The 20,231-nt window shown below is 51.8% G+C and overlaps 1 protein-coding gene across 3 annotated transcripts in view; it reads left to right on the top strand.

Moving 5' to 3' along the window:
* The window catches only part of shroom2a (shroom family member 2a), a 73,351-nt gene that overhangs the window by 12,886 nt on the left and 40,234 nt on the right, over nt 1-20,231 (top strand). The gene's annotated exons all lie outside the window — the stretch shown is intronic.

Below are 20,231 nucleotides of genomic sequence, written 5' to 3'. Positions count from 1 at the left end.
TGTAACCATATTCTTAGGGGCTTTGCTGCAGGCGGCCTGATGTGCTCCATTGTGCCGTTCGTCGGTGGGCCGTGCACGTGTTCATCCAGTCTCGTGAAGTCCTCTATCGTCATAGTCCTGCTATTGCGCAAACAAAAGTCACACACAAAAATGGCTGCGCTTTCTGGAAAGTTCTCACACCAGAAGGATTGGGGGCCGCATTGCCACCTAGCAGCACTGGGGTCAGTGCCAGGAAAGAACATTTGAGCCCGGGGGGCTCTTGCAACGATATTTGGCTACTAATTGGATGTGAGGCGTATGTGGGGACAAGCCGCTTATACACTTCAGGTGGACCCTGGTGATGTGTGGGATCCAGCAACTCACTGGCTTGTCATCGGTAATTAAATGGAGTTTTATAACCAGTTGCTGAAAACCGGAGAGGACGCTGGTGTAGTGCTACCTAAGTGGACTGCAAATCCCAGCAGCCCTCAAGTTCTTAAGGAGGCCAACCAGTACATATATGACCCCTTGACGCATACTTTTAGGAAGTCACTACACACTGAGGAGAACTGGAAAATCATACAGAAGGGGCGATCGGGCAGATCCAAACAACTACAGGCCAGTAAGCTTAACGGGCATCACAGGAAAATTAATGGAAGGAATTATAAAGAAGAAGATTGAGCAACACCTGGCAAGGACAGGACAGTCAGTGTGGGCTCAGACGAGGGAGGTCGTGTTTAACTAACAGGCTGGAATTCTATGAGGAAACAACAAAATGATATGACCAGAGAGGAGCAGACGAGATGATTGATGTGGACTTTCAGAAAGCATTTGATCGGGTGCCACATGGTGGGCATCAAACTAAAAGAAGGGTGTGGATGGGTGCAGAATTGGCTCAGAAACAGGAAGCAGAGGGCGATGGTGTGAGGAACCTCATCAGAATTGAGTGATGTTATGAGTGGTGACCAGCAGGGGGCAGTGCTAGGGCCACTGCTATTGTTAATATCTTATCAATGATTTAGATAGGAATATAAAGAACAAGCTGGTGAAGTTGGCAGATGATACCAAGACAGGTGGATTAGCAGATAATTTGGAATCCGTTATATCATCACAGAAGGACTTGGATAGCAGACAGGCTTGGGCAGATAAATTTAATGTCAGTAAATATAAAGAATTAGACAAATGGAGTAAAAATGTGAGGTTTGAATACACAATAGGGGGGGGTCGGAAAATCGAGAGTCCACCTTATGAGAAGGATTTAGGAGTCATAGTGGATGCTAAGCTATCAACTTCCCATCAGTGTTGAGAAGCCATTAAGAAGGCTAACAGAATGTCAGGTTTTATAGCGCCTTGATGTGTGGAGTACAAGTCACAGGAGGTTTATAACACACTGGTGAGGCCTCATCTGGAGTCCAGTGGGCAGTTTGGGTCGCCATAAAGACACAGCAGCACTAGAGAAGGTCCAGAGAAGAGCGACTAGGGTGATTATGGGGGGCTACAGGGTATGAGTTATGAGGAAAGATACAAAGAGCTGAGCCTTTACAGTGATGAAGAGGAGACCTGAGTGAAGTCTTTATAATGATGAAGGGCATTAGTCCAGCAGATCGAGACCCTTATTTTAAAATGAGCTCATCAAGAACACGAGGACACCGCTGGAGACTTGTGAAGTTAAATTTCACACAAACATCAGGAAGTTTTTCTTTATACAAAGAACGATGGACACTTGGAATAAGCGACCAAGTAGTGTGGTGGACAGTCGGACTTTAGGGACTTTCAGAACTCGACTTGATGTGATTTTAGAAGAAATAAATGGATAGGACTGGTGGGCTTTGGTGGGCTGGATGGCCTGTCCTCGTCCAGATTGTTCTGATGTCCTAATGACCGTGCTGGCTGTGCTCGCTCACACTGGTCCAGTCTGGACAGCATGTTATTGAACGATGAAGTGAAACACTAGTGGGCACCCCAGCTGGAGTGCAATGGGCACTTGGGTTGTCACCACTAGACCCCCGCATGGATTCCACCTACCTAGGGTGGCCCATCCACTGTCAGTGAGGCGTTCGTCCCCTTTACAAGAAGGCCACAGGGTTCAAACAGGCTGTGGTGTTGTATCTTGTTGTTTCTAAGGGGTCCCAAAGACGTGCAGGTCATGCTGATTGGCAGAGTGTGCCCTGTGATGAGATGCCACCCTTGTCCTTATGAAGTGGCTCCTAAAATGTCACCCTGCAGATTCCGAGTGCCCTTTTTGAGTGTCTTTTCTGGTTCTTATGTGGTGACGATCTGCACCATGCAGCCCCCTGAGATGATGGAATGAAGGTGGGGGTCTCAGCTGTCCGTGAGACCACCTCCATCAATTCCTCTCATGTGCAGCCTGAAAACAAAGAGGACAGAGTTAAAAATATTTATGTTGGGTAGAATGCCCACTGTGGGCTGGGTGGTCATTCTGCCCTTGGAGCCCCTGCAGATTTTTTTTCTGACTTTACCTTTTTTTGTTCTTTTATGTTTGTTCCTAATCTCGCTTGTTTTTCTTGTCCTGTAACTTTCTCTTTTGTCAAACGTTGAGCCCCCCTGTTGGTATGATAGAAGTAAATGCTATCAGTAGACCCCCTGCCTGATTGACGTGGCGCTATATAAAGGACCGTTTGATGACGGGTACCTTGAGCCCCCATGGAGTGTGATGCTCAGCTGTACTGTAGATGTCCAACGGGACTTCTCTTGTCCTGTAGGTCTCCTAATACAACTCAGGGTCACGGGGGGTGTAGGTCTGGGCATGAGGCAGGATTCGGCCCACGACAGGATGCCAGTCCACCACAAGCCCACCTGGGCAGGTTCAGTTCCGCTAATCTGCACCTCTGGGATGAGGGTGAAGGTGATTTGAACCCGGGCCAGTAGGTTTATGGGAGGTTAGGCGACTCTGAATGGCACTTCACAGTAGACGGAGAGATTGATAGGAAAGGCCTAATGTGAGACAGTGGCATCAGTCGACAGAGTTAAAGGCACTATATATCAGCTGAGAGGGCAGACACTCCATAACTAAGACAGGAATGTAGCTTTTTATGGAAGAAATATGAAAGCCAACAGCAGCAGCAGGCGCCACCACTGCCCCCTCCAACACTCCCACATAGAAGAAAATGTCCCACCAGTGTGCTGCCGTGCCATCCCATAACTGTGACTCTTACTGAATAGTCTGAGCCCCTAAATGGACTGCAAGCAAAGAAGAAGAAAGGGTTAAACCCGAGGGCCCTTGGAGGCAACATCAGCAACTTGGGACAGAGAGTTGGAAGGCAGATGGCATACCTGGCACTGGTGACTCCACTGCCTCCCGTCCACTCGGAGTGCCAGTTTGAGGGCCAGTATGGTGTTGTCTGAAGAGACAGGACTGGGCACAATGTGAATCGTAAGATGCTGTGCCAATATGTCACCAGGTGCGGGCAGACACATGCCATCTCTCAGTCAGACTACACGGGGAGGACCTGAGCAGCCCACCAAGAAGTGATGCTCATGCCCGTACTTGGCGTTGTGGCCGTGAACGGAGTGCGTGTTGGAGAGCCGCCTCGCTCGGCTTTGCATTGCGTCTTTTTCTTTTCCCAGCGTGCAGTCCAGACCCTCTTGAAATACCTTTGGGGTCATCAGTGCCATCTGTAATTCCCCCGACTGGCCAGGCGTTGCTCTTCAAGGGTCGGCGGCTCCTCCTGCAATCCTCGCCTGGAATGTTCACCCTGCATTCCAGAGCCACAGTCAATTTATTGCATCCGCACTCCAATAAATTTCCATTGCTCTTCGTGTCTTTGGGGGGCGGGGGTCCGACGGGAGCCCCGTGACTCTTGGTGCCAGGAGCCATGAAGGAATGCCGGAGTTTGTCAAAGTGCTGCTTTTTTTTGTTTCTTTAACATCCGGGAGCCCCCTGGAATGGTGCAGTGCTGCGCTCGGCCACCTGTGTTGAATTTAGGCCGGATTACCGACGTTCCCGTCTGGAATGTGAGCAGAGTGTCTCCTTAAAGGGGGGTTGGGGGGGAGGCTGAGGCTGGGGCTGGTAGGGCAGCCCTGTTAAAAATGTCTATTTAGCAGATGTAGCGAGTTACACTTCACTTCTGCCAGCTTATTGTTTAGGAAAAAAGACGAAATGTGAGTGCTGTGTGGCAGGAAAGGTGCTATATAAGGCTCTTCTGGCACCCTGCTTTGGCTTGCCATCCAGTTTATTCCGTTGTAAAACACTCCATGGCAAGACGCCCATCCATCAAGGGATCTCCAGACGCTCACACACACCCAGCCTGGACTCAAGGGGGCAGTGTGGAGCCCCCACTAAGCCAGAGTCATTTTAAGAAATAAGTCACTAATGTGAAGAGTGCCACTGTGTTACAAGAATTGCACACCTGCCTGCCCTTACCCACTCAACCACCGACCAATCTTGAATGTAAATCAAATATACACGAGGTGTGCCCACCACAAAGACCAAGTACCATCCTTAACATGTTTTCTGCTCTTCTTCTTGTTTCAATCCAAGTCCATTGATCCCCACTCAGGTGGGTGCCAGCGCCCCCTACTGGGCACAGCTTATTTCAGCATTTTACTCTCCTTAAGTTAGATCTTGAGGTGACGTCATTTTGGGAGCCAATTGGCTTAAAGAGTCAATGAAGTGGCAGTGCGGTGTGCCGGTTAAGGTGTGGACTTCAAACCCTGAGGCTGGGGGTTCAAATCCCACTTCTGACACCACTGAGCGAGTCACTTCTCCTGCGTGTGCTCCAATGGGGGGGGGGGGGGGTAGAGGGACATAAAAAAAAACAAAAGGAAGAAATGCCACCACCAACGTGCTATAAAGATGTCAGCCAAGCACGTGGTGGCAGATTGTGGGACGAGCAGCTGTCTTAATGCTGGTTTCATGTTTAACGTGGCATTTGTATGCTCTGCCGTTGACTGCTGGCTCACACTGATTTGTACCCAGTTTGTGTCAGCTGTGCCCAATGCTGATGTGTCCTTAATGTTATGTTGTGGTCCCTCTGGAAAGCCTGCTGATGAGCCAAACTTCCCTCCTGGGATAATAAAATGAAACTGAATATAAACAGACACAGATGTGCAAGAGAGCGGCGTTCATAGTGGGCACTACCATGGAATGAAAGGACCAATGTCTGTGTGTCCATTCCGTTGCTCTGTCTTTCCAACATAAATATTAATGCTGTTTTTATGAATCCCATGGCATTGGCAAATTGAAGTTGGCATTCCAACAGATGGCGCATTACAAACATTTGGAATGCATTTTCTTACTACAAAGGTTTGTGGTGCCCTGCAGGCGTTAACCCTGAGGACTCTGTTGGATTCTTAGTTTTCAAGGAGGGGTGGCACAGCCGTTGATTAATAAATAAACACAAAGGCGTGGACAGAGATGTGTGGGAGTGCAGCCCAGGGCCTCAGTGCACATACTGACACACACACACACACACACACCGGCCACTTTATCAGGTACGCCTCACTAGTGCCTGCTCGGACCCCCTTTTGCCTTCAGAACTGCCGTCATTCTTCATGGTGTCGATTCTACAAGGTGCTGTAAACCTTCCTCAGGGGTGGTGGTCCACATTGACATGATGGCATCACACAGTCACTGCACATTTGTCAGCCGCACATCCATGATGCGAGTCTCCCGTCCCACCACACCCCAGAGGTGTCCTACTGGATTGAGATCTGGTGACTGTGGAGGCCACTGGAGTCCAGTGAGCTCATCATCATGTTCAAGAAACCAGTGTGAGATGACTTGAGCTTGGTGACATGGTGCGTTATCAGAAGATGGGGACACTGCGGTCATAAAGGGCTGGACACGGTCAGTGACAAGACTCAGGTACGCTGTGGCATTTAAACAATGCTCAGCTGGTACTAAAGGGCACAAAGTGTGCCAAGAAAATATCAACCACACCATCACCACCACCACCAGCAGCCTGAACCGTTGATGGACCCCTGCTTACATCTGAATGTCACAGCAGAAATTGATGTTCTCAGCTAACAGGAGTGTCACCTGGGGTGGCCTCCTGCTGCTGTAGCCCCCCACCTGATTCAAGGTTTGCCATGCTGTGTATTCAGAGCTGCTCTTCTGCACACCTCGCTTGTAACGAGTGCTTATTGGAGTTCCTGTCCCCTTTCTGTCTCCTCTGACCGCTGGCATCAACAAGGCCTTACTGCCCAGAGCCCTGCCACCCACCTGATTTTTTTCCCTTTTTCCGGACCTTTCTCTGTTAACCCCGGAGATGGCTGTGCATGAAAACCCCAGCCGGTCAGCAGTTTGTGAACTCCTCAGAGCAGCCTGCCTGGCACCAACAGCCATGTCACCTTCCAAGTCACTTCAGTCCCCTTTCTCCCCATTCTGATGCTCAGATTGGACTTGAGCAGGACGTCTCGACGATGTCTACAGGCTGAAATGCAGCCCTGTCATTGGCTGATTTGCATTAACAGGCAGTTGTACCTAATAAAGTGGCCGCTGAGTGTACTTGTCCAGGTTATGTAGAGCAATCTGCAGCATTACTGGGAGGACCTGAGGGTCTTGTTGTTTCAAGTGTCGGCCCAGTAGGCCCAGTAGCAGCGAGCTTGCAGGACAGAATGGGTTTGTAGGCCTCGTGACGCACGCTTGTGGTGTGACATCATAAAAGGCCCCAAAGGGGAGACGCACCTCTCCACGCAAAAGTCGGGATCTGTAAACAAGAACTGGACGGGGTACCCAACATTGTGGAGACACTCGCACGCGTCCTTCATATCAGAGATCTGTTGTGTGTCCCCCGTCGGTGCTCACTTTACACCCTAAAGCAGTAAATACTACAGACAGACGGGCACCTGAGTGATCCTGAGGGAATTGTACAAACTCTTCTTAGAGCGCCAAGGCTGCGTTTTTGCACTGAAGAACGTTTTCGGGTTTTCTTTCAGTTTCTACCTGTTGTCACTTTTAAGGTCACTGGCTGACAGGCTTCACTCCGTCGTGCCATTAACTGTTGCTTTTTCTAGTATGGTGTGGGCGAGTAACACCAAACAGGTTTTTGCCAACATTAAAATTTGATTTTCAGCCATGCCCGCCTCTCCTAATTTAAATTGTGTCACTTCGCTGCACTCAAATTGCAATAAGGGCATCTGCCACAAATGGAGCTGGGACCGTCATCTTTGACGCCAAGATGAGAGTGGCGAACATTGTGGCTCGGTGCCCGGGTCAACCTGCCACTCATGGGACACTCACTGGTGGTGTCATGTGAAATGGACTTGGCTGAACCGTCAGCGTTTCATGTGGCCTGCACTGTTCATTGTCACGGCAGTCCTTTCATTACAAGTACTCGGTGACAGTGGCCACACCTTAGCAGGACCCCCAGAAGGCGCACACTCGGTTGAGGAGTGCAGCCTGATGGTCTTGAAGGCAGGAGGTCTCGATATGTCAGGTGGGAGGCTGCTCTCCAGCATGGTGACTGCATATGTATGAGGGTGATTAGCATGCTCCATATATGGGTGTTTGGGGGCGGTTCTAGGCATGTTGACAAGGGGGGGTCAATTACATAGAAATGGGACTTTTGTTTTTTATTTTCAAACTAAATAATAATAAAGGAGACCCCCGGAGAGGACCCTGAGAAATGTCCACTCGTGTCACCTGTTCCGAGGGCTGACTGGTCTGAGACCACCATTCTGTCTCTTGAGCTGCTCAACGATGTCGTCTTTGGCTTGGTCTTGGTGTCTCATCTGCTGCAGTGAGTGAACCCAAAGCAGTACGTGGGCACCGAAATCGGCGGGCTCCTGATCCCTGCCATCTTGCTCTTTGAGTTGAGCTCTGCCTTGAAGACACTTAGAGGTGAATCTCTTGTCGTATGTTGGCGTGTGACAGCGTAGTAGTCCTGGCCCATCAGGTCACACTGAACACCCACCGTATGTGTCTCCTCCATCTGTCGATTCTGATGTGCGCCCTTACTGTACCCTTTGTGGTGAAGGATTGAGGGGGTCTGAGAGTTCCGGACCCTGTTATTGAATGTGCTTGATGTCCTTGAAGAGGTGACACATTGTGATCGACGCCCGACACGTGACGAGTTCTGTTTTGGACGTTGTTTAGTAGGTGCCCCCCACCTTAAGCCCACTGTGTCAGGAGTTCTGAGATGTTCGTTCTTTATGTAGCTGCGCCTCCCCAGAATTACCAAAGTGGGACTCTGGCAGTAGCTTGACGTGTCGGAATGCGCCCACAGACACGACGTCTTCATTTTTAGTAAAACGGTTCACATTGTCAGTGTTGATATGACAAAGAAAAGGCCGGTGTGTGGAGCTTCATTCTGTACGTCTGCCCGTCCCAGTTACAAACTGGCCTACCAGTCCACTGGAGCAGGGAGCCAACACCAGACAAACACACACACACGCACTCGGCGTCACAGGGAGAGCTCAGCAGGTACTGACTCATTGGGGGCGTTAAAGGCCACATCATGATCTACAGCTAGGGGACAACACGATAGGCAGGGGGTGTCACCTGTCACTACAAACATCGGGGGGTGGACTTCTCGCGTCTAGACCCAAAGTCAACATCAAGCGCCTCACTGTGACTCCTGGGGGTACACATGTGTCCCGAGTGCAATGTCAGAGGCTGGCGCTCATGGTGACCACCCATGGTGACGCTGTCTGATACCAGGTAGGTGGGAGTGTGCTCTGATTACGGCACATTGACATGACCCCCACACGGCAAACCACCCGAAGTGAGATCAGAGTGCAGCTGTGTAATGGCCACCCTCCGTCACCTTTCCTAGCTGTCTGTTGTGTAGCTCCTCTCACATCTCTTTAATTGTCCTCTTCATATCATTGTGCCTGTCATCACGTGTCCCTGTTTCCATCTATTAGTAGCCGTAGTGGTGGTCATCGTATTGTCACAGTTACAGAGTTTGTACTTGTGTGACGTCGCCTGTCCCTGGTGGCACCCCTGACTACACTGCCCCCTGCTGTCTGAGCTGCATTACGAGGCGCATTGTTAGTCACGTGTGCCAATCAGCAGTCCTCAGGGCCACCGCTAGTGACACTAGTGTGCTTGTCATCGCTCACGTTAACTGATGTAGCGCCTTTCCTGTGTGTCATTTCATGGCTGGTTGTTTTCTGTGTGGCGCCTTTCCCATCACTCACTGATGTTGTTCCTTTTCTGCCGTTTCTGCAACGGGTGACATGTCCGCACTACACTGAACACTGTGAGGTTTTTTTATGGTGGCTGGAGTGCCAGCCCTTCCACCAAACCCCCCAAGTGTCCCCTGTAAGTTGGAGGACCTGCTTGTAGGGGTGGGCACAGATTAACATCACACTCAGGACGGAGCAATCGCAGGTTAAGGGCCCCATGGAGTGGAGTCACTTGGGGCATTTTGTGGGATTTGAACTGGCAACCTACAGATTGGCAGTGCAGATCTCGAGCCTCAGAGCCACCACTCCGCCCTTACGCCTTAAACAAGACAAGAAGAGCCACAGTGAGGTTTGTATGTTGTTACAGCCTTGTGATCACCGGCGCTGATCCTTCACCTCAGAGCCACCACTCCACATGCACCAAGGTGGCAGGAGAAGGAAAATCCTAATCAGGTAGGACACCACGGTGCTGATGTGAGCAACGCAAGAACATCAGGAATAATCTGAGAAGGAGCAGCGAGATTGGGAAGACAGACAGACAGACAGAGACAATAACGGCACGCTTGTTCCCCAGTGAGTGGTCCGCAGCCGCACTTTCACCCACAGGAAGCGCCTCGTCAAGTGGCAGCTCTTCCAGACTTGTGTGCCGTGCCCCCTTCTCCACGATGCCCATAGCCAGTGCTTTGGAAGTGCCCACTTGCCTTCTTGAACCTTCCCTGGCTCGTGTTCCAGGTGCACAGTATTTCCTGTGTGACATTTCCGCCCCCGCCTGTCTCCAGGGTGATATGGCGGCTGGCACAGGACGTGGCTTGCGATTCCCACGTGCACCGTCCTCCACATCTTTATGTGCACGAATGCAGTTTGCTTTATTTTTAAGTCACGTAGTGTGGTGTGGACATCTGTGAAACCTCACGGGTTGTACGGGCACTCAAATTGAAGCGATGCCTGGCTGTGCCCTACCTAAGTCAGAGGTTTGATTTGGCCCAGCAGCGCATGGCTTCTCAGCCTACTGTAGCTGGAGTGATCACATGACCTACAAGACTTGTCCCAAGTGTCCCATGGCTGTCACATAGATCCCTTTGTGTCCAGCTTTTCCCAGGATGCGCATGCTGATCTCTGCCTGAGTGCCATCTTCTGGTAGCACCTAGCAAATTGAGGTCTCATCACATTCCTGGTGAAGTTTGGAGAAGGACCTTATCTGTGTCATTGTGGCATTTCTGAGCCAGTTATGGTCATTTTCTTACTCTGAGATGCTTGGTGAACATGGGCACAAGACTCCAGAAAATGCCAATTCTGGGCACAGGTGGACATTTTTGTGTTTCATGCCCCCACCTTGAGAGGGCAGCAGTCACAGACCCGCAGAACTGGAGACCTTTTTCTTGGGCCAAGCTGCAGGTGCCACCGCATAAGGTGCCCTACTCCTTTCCAGTCGACCAGTGTGCCCCTTGTTTCTCCATGTTTGCCCCCTTTTGGATGAGGACTCTCTGTGTCCACTGCTGGCCATTTTCTTGCTCTCTTTTGTGTCACTCCAGTTGACCGCGCTGGTTGGCCTCGTTCTCGGCCCCCAAAGCCACACTTGGCTCAGTCCGCAGGGTGGGGCGAATTGGAAAGAAGCTGCTGGCTTTGTGTGGAAAACCACAAATATTCAAAACGCCTGCACGAGGTGCCAGCGGTGAGGTCACTGGGCTAGTGCGGCAGCTTTTTAAAGATCGTTGGCGTACCTGGCGATTGTGACACCTTATATAGCGCCATTCATTTGTCTTGTGTGTCTGCTTCATAGGCTCATGAAGGCCGAGCCCTAGCATGGCAGCAGTAGGAAGGCGCCACTTCATCACAGGGCACAGTCACACATTTGCAGCAGGGCGCCCGTTTGGACTGGTGCCAAGCCTGGACTGCAGTTCATTTGTGTTTCTTTCGCTGAGTCTCCAGCTGTAACGTGAATGGCAGAGCTGAGCAGACGGCCACCTGATGCTGTCTCCTCGGGTAATGGGCAGCAGCAGTGATGAGCTGTCTGTGAATCTCAGATGTGGGTGGGCCACTCACAAGCCCTCAAGTGACTGAGGTGTCCCCGCTTCCCTATTTAGACAGTTATCTGTGAATACAAGTCCATACAAACAGGTAGAGTCACCTGTCACCCGAGGATGTTAGCCATCTGTCACCACCTCCTCACCCACTGAGGGCTGTGCCAGCCTCGACACTCCTGCTTGGCTCATCCATTTCTCATTCCTAATGTCGACTTCAGTCTTCTGTGTGTCTGCCGCTTTTAGGCCTCACTTGGTGGCCCTGAGTGGCTTATCGATGAGACCCACCAGGAGGGGCTCTGCCCAAGCATTTAGTCCTTAACTGCACCATGATGCCACTGACCACCACCCGGCCAGTCGGTGTCTTCACCAGGGGCACAGAGAGCACAGCTGATGACCTTTGACTGCCAAACTTGAGAAGCATCCTCAGGTTTGGCCGTTCTTGTCATAATGAGACATGGCAATGCCAGCCTCTCCGTTTGCTGTGTGTGGCGCCCCCTTGTGGATGTCCTTCCTTATTCCATTTCCCTCTTTGACAAACACCTCCCCCGGGCCTCCTCCTTGCTCAGTCATCACCGGAAGTTCGAGCGTCTGTTGAAGGCGTGGAGTCGGGGGTCTGGGGGCCGCACTGGCTGACTTAGTAACGACTGGGCTCATTGCAGCCGTCTGTCTCCCGTTTACCTGAGGAGATTGTTTGACGGGCGTGGAATGGGCGACCTGGACGAGCCGCCACTTCAGCGGGTTTATCGACCAAAATCCCGGGTCTGGTGTCCGTGCCCTGGCCCAGGTGTAATGTCATCTGAGCAAAACGTTGTCTGCCCCCCACCACACGGCAGATGACGTGGTCTGCGTATCCCGTGAGCAGAGGTTCATTAATGCACAATATGGCCACTCTGAGGGTGACCCGCTATGCCAGTAATAATAATAATAATAATAATGAAATTCCTCAAACTGGCATAGCATAAGACTCACAGAAACGGCAAAATAAAATGAAACAACCAAACGGGCGACAGGGTTGCGGCTGTGGAGTGCGTTGCCAAAGGCCGATTTAACAACATTTATTATCGGCTCTCGCTTTGAGACTCGTGTTACGAGTTGGCAGGCGTCGGCATTCACCACCATCTCTGTGATGGGCTCTTGGCACGCTAAGCCAGTTCTCTGTAGTCCGTCTCTGACTGCAAGGCAGCTCTGATTGGTCGTTACGGTGCGTCATCTGCATGTGGTGGCTCAGTAGGAATTCTGGGTAAATGATCGCCATTGTATAAAGACTGCCAGTCAGCCTGGCTAAGACTGGAACTAAAGAGCTGGCATCGTCGGAAGACACCTGCTAGGTTGGTGCCTCCGTCACAGAGGGAGCCACAGGACGTCTCGTCATTAAGGAAAAGAATCAGATGAGGCGAGGTGCAAATGAATCGGGCCTGCCAGTAGTGCCCAGTGCCAGCGTGGTTTGCCGGCCCCTCTTCTGAGACCATCAGGTAAGCTGACATCCCCAACTTGTAACTTCACCCTTTGGTGTCCCAACACTGTAGCTCGGTGTTTTCTCTTGTGTTACCCGTGTCTGGCAAAGGGGGTCTCTGGGTGCCATCTAAAGTACAACCTCCCCTAGAGCAGCAGAAATGCTGGAGGTGGCTCTGCATGGAGTGCTGTTGTCATTATCGTGCCACTCATGGGCACAGTCTGGTGCTATAGGCATTGAGCATTGCCAGTCAAATATGGCCCCCATCTCAGTGAATGTGATACACAGCTGGCAGTGACGGTAAGCATCAGGACCACCCATCTACCAGATGTGGAGGTGACACTCCCACCGTCTCATATGGAGAACAGACTTTGGGCACTCGGGCTGTGTTGGCGCTTAGTGTGCAGATGGATGGAGAGGGCACGGAGCAGACTGGCGATCACCCGCAGGCCACCCTGGCACTTGGGGTTCACGTTTAACGAGATCGTTCAGTTTGCTTTGAAACAGCCCTGAATTTCCACTAAACACAAAAACGATATGATGATGTGCCACCACGCACAAGAGCTGGCACAAAATCTGGGGTGAGAATAGCAGTGAGAATAAACACAAGAGCTGCCTGGCAGTCATGCGGGTATCTGCCACCAGATGACACAGCAGGCCATACACGACACAGAAGAAGGCACCAGTGATGAGCTGCCAGTCCTCAAAACTGCCAGCTGAACATGTGGCAGAGAAAATGGGCATCTCCAGGCCCCACCAGAGCCTGTGTAACCTACGTCAGTGGTGCCAGTCTGGTGTGCCCACGTCTACCTCACTGCCTGGTGTGCAAAGTGTTAATCAGTCCAGCTAATGGAGTACATGCTGTGGCCAACACTTTTAGGGTATGGAGTGGTGCTCGCTGTAGTCATTTGTCACATGTATAGGGGACGGTGACCTTTTCTCTGGCTGGCCAGATCAGGGTGTGACATACGGCCACCCTCTGTCACCTTTCCTAGCAGTCTGTTGTGTAGCTCCTCTCATGTCTATTTAATTGTCCTCTTCATATCGTTGTAGCTCTTATATAGTGCCTGTCATCACGTGTCCCTGTTTCCATCTGTTAGTAGCCAGTGAGATCTCATCTGGTGAGATCGATGGCAGGCAAGTGTGACAGTCTGGACGAGAGCAGGACGCTCCGCCCCATCCACTTCACTTCTCCTAAAGTCCTCCAGGCTGCTTGTCACGTATCCCTTGGGCCTGAGCTTCTCTGTGTGAAGTGTGCCCTCCTTTTGGTATTGGACAGCCCAGGGGTGACGACAGGGACGTGGGTGTGCAGGCTGACGTTTTTAGAGCTGCACTTACTCGCGTATAAGTCGGGTCTTGAAATTCGAAAATTCGATCATCAAATCAGACCCCCGACTTATAGAACTTTAACACGAGTAGATACGGTAACTCGGTCTTGGACTTGGCGTTGTGCCTCGGCTCGGCTCGGGTTAGCAGTCGCTGCCTGTGGTCTTTTTACATGTGAAGTGTCCGCTGGCGCTCACAGGAGGGGCCTGCCAGGAGACGGTGACCCTGTGAAGGAGTCGTTTGGCGTTTTACACGCAGGACTGGACGCCTCCACCTGGCCCAGTAAATGAGCTTGACGCGCTGGTCGACCGACTAAGACGTTTTAAATGACTCCGATGACGCCGCCTGTGAGTTATTGTATGCCATCTGCAAACAACAACAACAACATTTAGTATTTCTATAGCACATTTCATACAAAAAGTAGCTCAAAGTGATTTACATAATGAAGAAAAGAAAAATAAAAGACAAGAAATTAAAATAAGACAACATTAGTTAGCAAAGGATGGGCACCTCCTGAGATCCAAAATGGGTTAAGGCGCGTCGCTTGGGCAGTTGTGCTCGTGAAGACCTCTGTGAATGTCCTCTTTATTAACGTTGAACTAACTCTCTTTATATAGCGCCTTTCACCGGGGGGCGGCTCTTGTACCAGTGCAGGTTAAACAGATTAAGACGTACAGAGCTGGCACTCATGAAAATGTGGACTTGTTAAAACACAAAGACTGTAAATGGAAACCAAGCACGTCCATCCTGTAGATAATAATGAATGGGCTGTGGCCCCGAGCAGGACAAAGACCCCAACATGCCAGTCCTGGGACCTCGTTCTGTCACCGAGTCTGACAAATCTGATGATTCCAAGGCTCCCAGGAGAACAGCTTGGCACCAAGTGCCACGTCAACATACGCAGATTCTGTAAATCTCCTGCAGGACACAATGCCAGCGTGGGGCGTCTTGTCCAGGTGTCCCTCCTCGGGTCTTCTCCAGCTGCCCCCGCCACATCCCCGTGCTGCCCAGGGTGAGCAGGTCGACAAGATGGATGGATGGATGGCAAGCGCGCTGTAATCCTGTAAAGGCGCAGTGAGCTGTGCTCTGCTATGAGCAGGCGGCTTCATTTGCTAAAATCGAATAATCGGGCACAGTTTCATTTACAAGCCCAGAAGTAACGAGTTAAACGACTGACTGACCGACCAACCGACAAAGTCTGTGCAAAGTCTCGCCCTGCGCCCCGTTTACCCCAAGTCTCTGCCCGTAGCTTGGTGCTCTGAGAGCTGCCATTACAAACAGCGACGGTGACATGGAAACTCACTCCAGTCAGGCGAGCTGTGAATGGGGCGGGGCAAGAAGGCCGTCAATCCCACACCACTCTGACTGCTGACCAATCCCACACGAGCTTCCGGAGGAGTGGGCGGAGCCGCTGCAAGGCTCAGCATGTCGGCGCGTATTGTTGACTTGGCTGGCATTGATAACTGGGGGTTTAGGAGAGCCTGTCTCTGCAGGACGGCAATTCACAGGAAAAACCCCCCTTAATTGTAGAAACCCCCCCCCACCCCCAATGTGTGTGTGTTTAGAGTCAGCGGCCACTTTATTAGGTACACCTGGTCAAGGCGTGATCACGGAAGTGAAGAGAGTGCTGCCAAAGCTGAAAACAATGACTGTGGTATATACAGCCAGCGGCCGGCCACTTTATTAGGTACACCTGGTCACACAACTTTCTGACCAGCCAATCACAGGGCAGCATTTCAACAAATAGACATTGTCCAGGCCACCTGCGGAAGTTCAAACTGAGCATCAGAATGGGGAAGAAAGGGGACTGAAGTGGCTTTGAATGTGACATGGCTGTCTGTCTGTGCTGGACAGGCTGATCTGAGTGTTTCACAAACTGCTGATCTGCTGGAGTTTTCCACACACAGCCATCTCTAAGGTTAACAGAGAAGGGTCCGGAAAAAGGCAGGTCTGTGGGCCTTGTTGATGCCAGCGGTCAGAGGAGAATGGCCAGGCCGGTCTGAGCAGACAGAAAGGGGACAGGAACTCCAATAACCACTCGTTACAAGCGAGGTGTGCAGAAGAGCAGCTCTGAACACACAACACGGCAAACCTTGAAGCAGATGGGGGGCTACAGCAGCAGGAGACCACCTCGGGTGACACTCCTGTAAGCTAAGAACAGCCAACTGAGGCCACAATTCACACGGGGCTGGTCTGACGAGTGTTGATTTCTGCTGTGACATTCGGATGGTAGGGTCAGCAACATGAAAGCAGGGGTCCATCAACGGTTCAGGCTGCTGCTGGTGGTGGTGTGTGATGGTGTTGTTGATATTTTCTTGGCACACTTTGTGCCATTTAGTACCAGCTGAGCGTCATTTAAATGGCACACCCTACCTGAGTCTTGTCACTGACCGTGTCCAGCCCTTTATGACTGCATTGTCCCCATCTTCTGATAACATGCCATGTCACCAAGCTCAGGTCATCTCACACTGGTTTCTTGAACATGATGATGAGCTCACTGGACTGCAGTGGCCTCCATAGTCACCAGACCTCAATCCAGTAGGACACCTCTGGGATGTGGTGGGATGGGAGACTCGCATCATGGATGTGCGGCTGACAAATGTGCAGTGACTGTGTGATGCCATCATGTCAATGTGGACCACCACCCCTGAGGAAGGTTTACAGCACCTTGTAGATTCGACACCGTGAAGAACGACGGCAGTTCTGAAGGCTCTGCCTCTCATGGATCGGATCACGTGTGGCTTTGATTGGCCAGTCCTTAAAATCCCAGGGATCTGCGTGGCGGTGCGACTTTTTACTTCCTTCAGTACTATACATATATACACTTCTGCTCTGCCATGTCTGACTTCAGATTACGGTGATGCACGGCGCCATCAGGTGGTCCAGTAACATCTGAACGGTCGACTCGATCTGACTGACCACAGTCCTGAGCATCAGCGTTAGTGGAGTGGCGGATGTCGTCTCAATACGCACTGCCATTCTCACACACACACACACGCCGCTCCGCAGTTCCCGTGTGCAGCCCCCCCAGCAGCACTACCACCGTTTCTCATCTTGCAGACATGACCCCCGCGTGCTTTCTGCTCCTTTCCTGCTCGTTGGTTTCTTCTTCAGTTCAGACTGCAGGACTAGCAGTGAGCTTTCTTGGGGGCATCCATTGGTTTTCTTCCCCACTTGGGTGGCACAAACAACCGGAGGTCTCGAATGGCACAATTGCCCACCCCAGTGGCAGCTGGGATTTGAAGTTCTTCCACCTGCTCCTCAGTGTCTGTTCTTCCCTGGCAGTTTGCACCAAACCGGCTGCGTAGTTTCACATCACAAGTTGTTTCAAATCTCCCTCATGAGAGATCAGATTTACGTGAAAATGAACATCTGGGAGACGGGCGGACCACCGCTGGGGCGAGATGTCTGATGCTGCATTCTGCTTGATGTGGGACGTCGAAGTGTTCAAGTGGAGCGCCCCCTTCTGAGGTGGTCTGTCAAGTTTGTCCGACTTCACATTATGATGATGCTGTAGTGACCGTTGTTGTACCTACCGGTCGTTGATTAGCACTTCATTTAGGGAGTCGCCCACACAGTGCTGCCCACCCTCTGTCCGTGTGTGGATACACAGAATGGCGCGTTGTTATCAGCAGATATTCTTTCTGAGCGCGGTGTTCCTGGCCGCGTCCACATTGGCATTCTGAATGTTTTACTGGAACACGGCCAAGTCGATGTGCCATCATGCCCAGCTCTGACATCCGAGGTAAAGACTGCAAGAAGTTCAAATGTCAGCAGGTGGCACCCCAGGGGGTCCCAACACAGATTGAGATGCCAATAGGCGCACACCACCTTGAGTCTCCAACATGGCGCTTCACAAAACCCCAAGAGCAGTGTCCGAGCTGACTGTGGACAGTCCATGAGGTGACACACAGGTGACAGAGGGCCAGACACCCCCCAAGCCAAGGGGCTCCGTAGAGATCGGGGGCACAATTTGTGCAAGACGGCCCTTAGTGAGTAGGCAGGTGGCATCACACTGCCCAAAATGTGCCCAGCTAGTCAAAATCTAAACCCGGCGGTGGGTGCCTGGCTGGTGTCTCATTTCCAGGTTTATCGTTAACTCGTGGAGAACCAAAGTCGAGATTTTGAGACCCGCACAATAAAAATAAAACCGTGGTGAGTGGCCAGGTGTCACACTCTGGTGACCATGTTGAGCCACCCGTGCTGAGGCCAGTGCCAACAAGCCCACACAACCCAACAAATATTTGGCCAAGGCCACTTGCAACGTGGCTTTGTCACAGACAGGTGAAATGACCTGCTCAGGGTCACACAGTGGTGTCATTGGTGGGATTTGAACCCCCAGCCTCAGGGTTTGCAGTCCAAAGCCTTAAGCACCACGACGCCACCCCACTGCCCAAAGCCTTATTTCTCAGCAGGCGGCCCTTTAAACAAATGAACACTAAAAGAGAAGCCCCCCGTCAGAGTGGGGCGCTACACAGGCCTGCCGCCATTGGACCCTTTGGCTTATGAAACCAAATCTGAATAAAGAAAGTGGAGCGTCCGGTGCCAACAGCTTCACAACACGTGGAGGTGCCCTCTGTTACAGGGAATGACAGCTTGGACCTGTCTGTGTTGTTGATGGCCCTCCCGGGTGTGTGTGTGTGTGTGCAAGTCCCCTGCCATCGTGCTGCCTTGTAGAGGAGTGACTCGACTCACAAGGGCAATCTGTGCCAGTGTCGCCTGGGTGGCATTTATCACAGTGCCCGTCTGCTCAGTTGCACGACAGCTCGTGCATCTTTACTGCCCCGAGATAAGTTGGTGAGCCGGCAGTGTGGCCGCCCTGCGGTCAGATCCGCCAGCCCCAGCTGTTTCCCGCCCGTCTCTTCGTATTCCTGTGGCCGGCGGCTCTGCGCTATTTTTAAAGCGGCGGAGGAAAGGCAAACAACGCGGGCCCCCAGACCCCCCACCCGGCCACTGCCACCAGAGCTCCCTATCAGCTGTGGCGTTGACGTCCATCATCCGCACGCCGTCCTTATCGGAAGCAATCTGTCTGTCCGGCGGCCTTTGTGTCCAGCTGGTGATTGGCGTCATGGAGGTTGTCAGAAGGGGCGGGGCCTGTGCGCGTATGGGAGCCGCAGCTGCCCGGTGACAGCCGCTCCTTTTAAAGAGCAGTGGGTACCACAAGCAGACCCCCTGACCTTAAGCTATCCCATGAAGCTGCGGTGACCGGTGGCTTAGCAGGTGCAGGTGGGCTTCTTTAATGAATGCACTTGATGCCCCAGTCGTTTGCACCCCACTAGGGTTCAACGGTCACGTGGAGTGCAGGGAGTCTGTGGAAGGGGAGGTCAGATGAGCTTAATGGCCACTATTTGAAAGACCCCCATGGCAAACTAGAACTCTCTGCAGTCAGTCATTAACGTGTTGCCACCTGCCAGCTATATTGGGGACACCGACTGGGTCATCTCTGCCTTACCGGCAGGCAGGGTGGCATTGTGGATAATGATTTGGGGTCAAATCCCTCTGCCGTCCCCACTCTGTGACCCTGAGCACGTCACTTCACCTACCTGGCCCCTGTTGGGGAGGTTTGTTTCTCCATTTGTGTACAACTTTATGGGAGGAACATCAAAGTGAAGTCACTAGGGCTGGCACCGTAGGGAGGCGAGTGAGAAGTCCTCAGACCTCACACAACACAAGCCTGTGGTGCCCTTTGCATTTTCATGCTACTTCATCCATAGCAGACTGAGGCACAAGTCGGGGCACATCAGGAGCCTCATAAACCACCCGGGTAAGCAGTCAGACTCCCAAACCCTGCAGCATGGATGGGGGTGGCAAACTGGCATGAACCATCAGTGGGGCGATGGGTGTCAATCTGAGTTTGGGTTAGGTTTAGGGGTCTTTGAATCTGTCGCCAGCCCAATCCAAATGCCAGACTGAGCCGTGTACATTTGGAGAGAGCCGCCCTGGCAGCTGTGGCACCTAACGTGTTGTGCTGGCACTCCAAGCTCGGGCGCGGTGTGTGTTGACACAACACAATTGATAATGCATCTGTGGAAGGGGAAGTTGACATGGAAAAGCAGAAGAGCCTTGAAGAAGATCAGTAGCGTGCCAGCACATACCGGGCAGGCTGCCAGCCGGGCGTTGGGAGAAGTCGGAGTGACCTGCAAGACCATTCAGTGTCGCACACTTAGGAACTCCAACGTCTTGCCCAGCTGGTAACACTGGGAGCTGCGTGTGTGTGTGCCCAAATGATGCCAGGGACATGACTCCATCCTGTCATAACCACAGGAGGCAACTGAAATTATTGCCAATCCAGTGAACCTCAGGGAGGGTGTGAGATACAGTAAGTGGGCTTAAGTGACGTGACACAGTGCCCTGTG

The sequence above is a fragment of the Erpetoichthys calabaricus genome, chromosome 4, assembly GCF_900747795.2.
Source record: "Erpetoichthys calabaricus chromosome 4, fErpCal1.3, whole genome shotgun sequence".
In the NCBI taxonomy this organism is placed as follows: Eukaryota; Metazoa; Chordata; class Cladistia; order Polypteriformes; family Polypteridae; genus Erpetoichthys; species Erpetoichthys calabaricus.
This window is presented reverse-complemented; position numbering and strand designations above follow the sequence as displayed.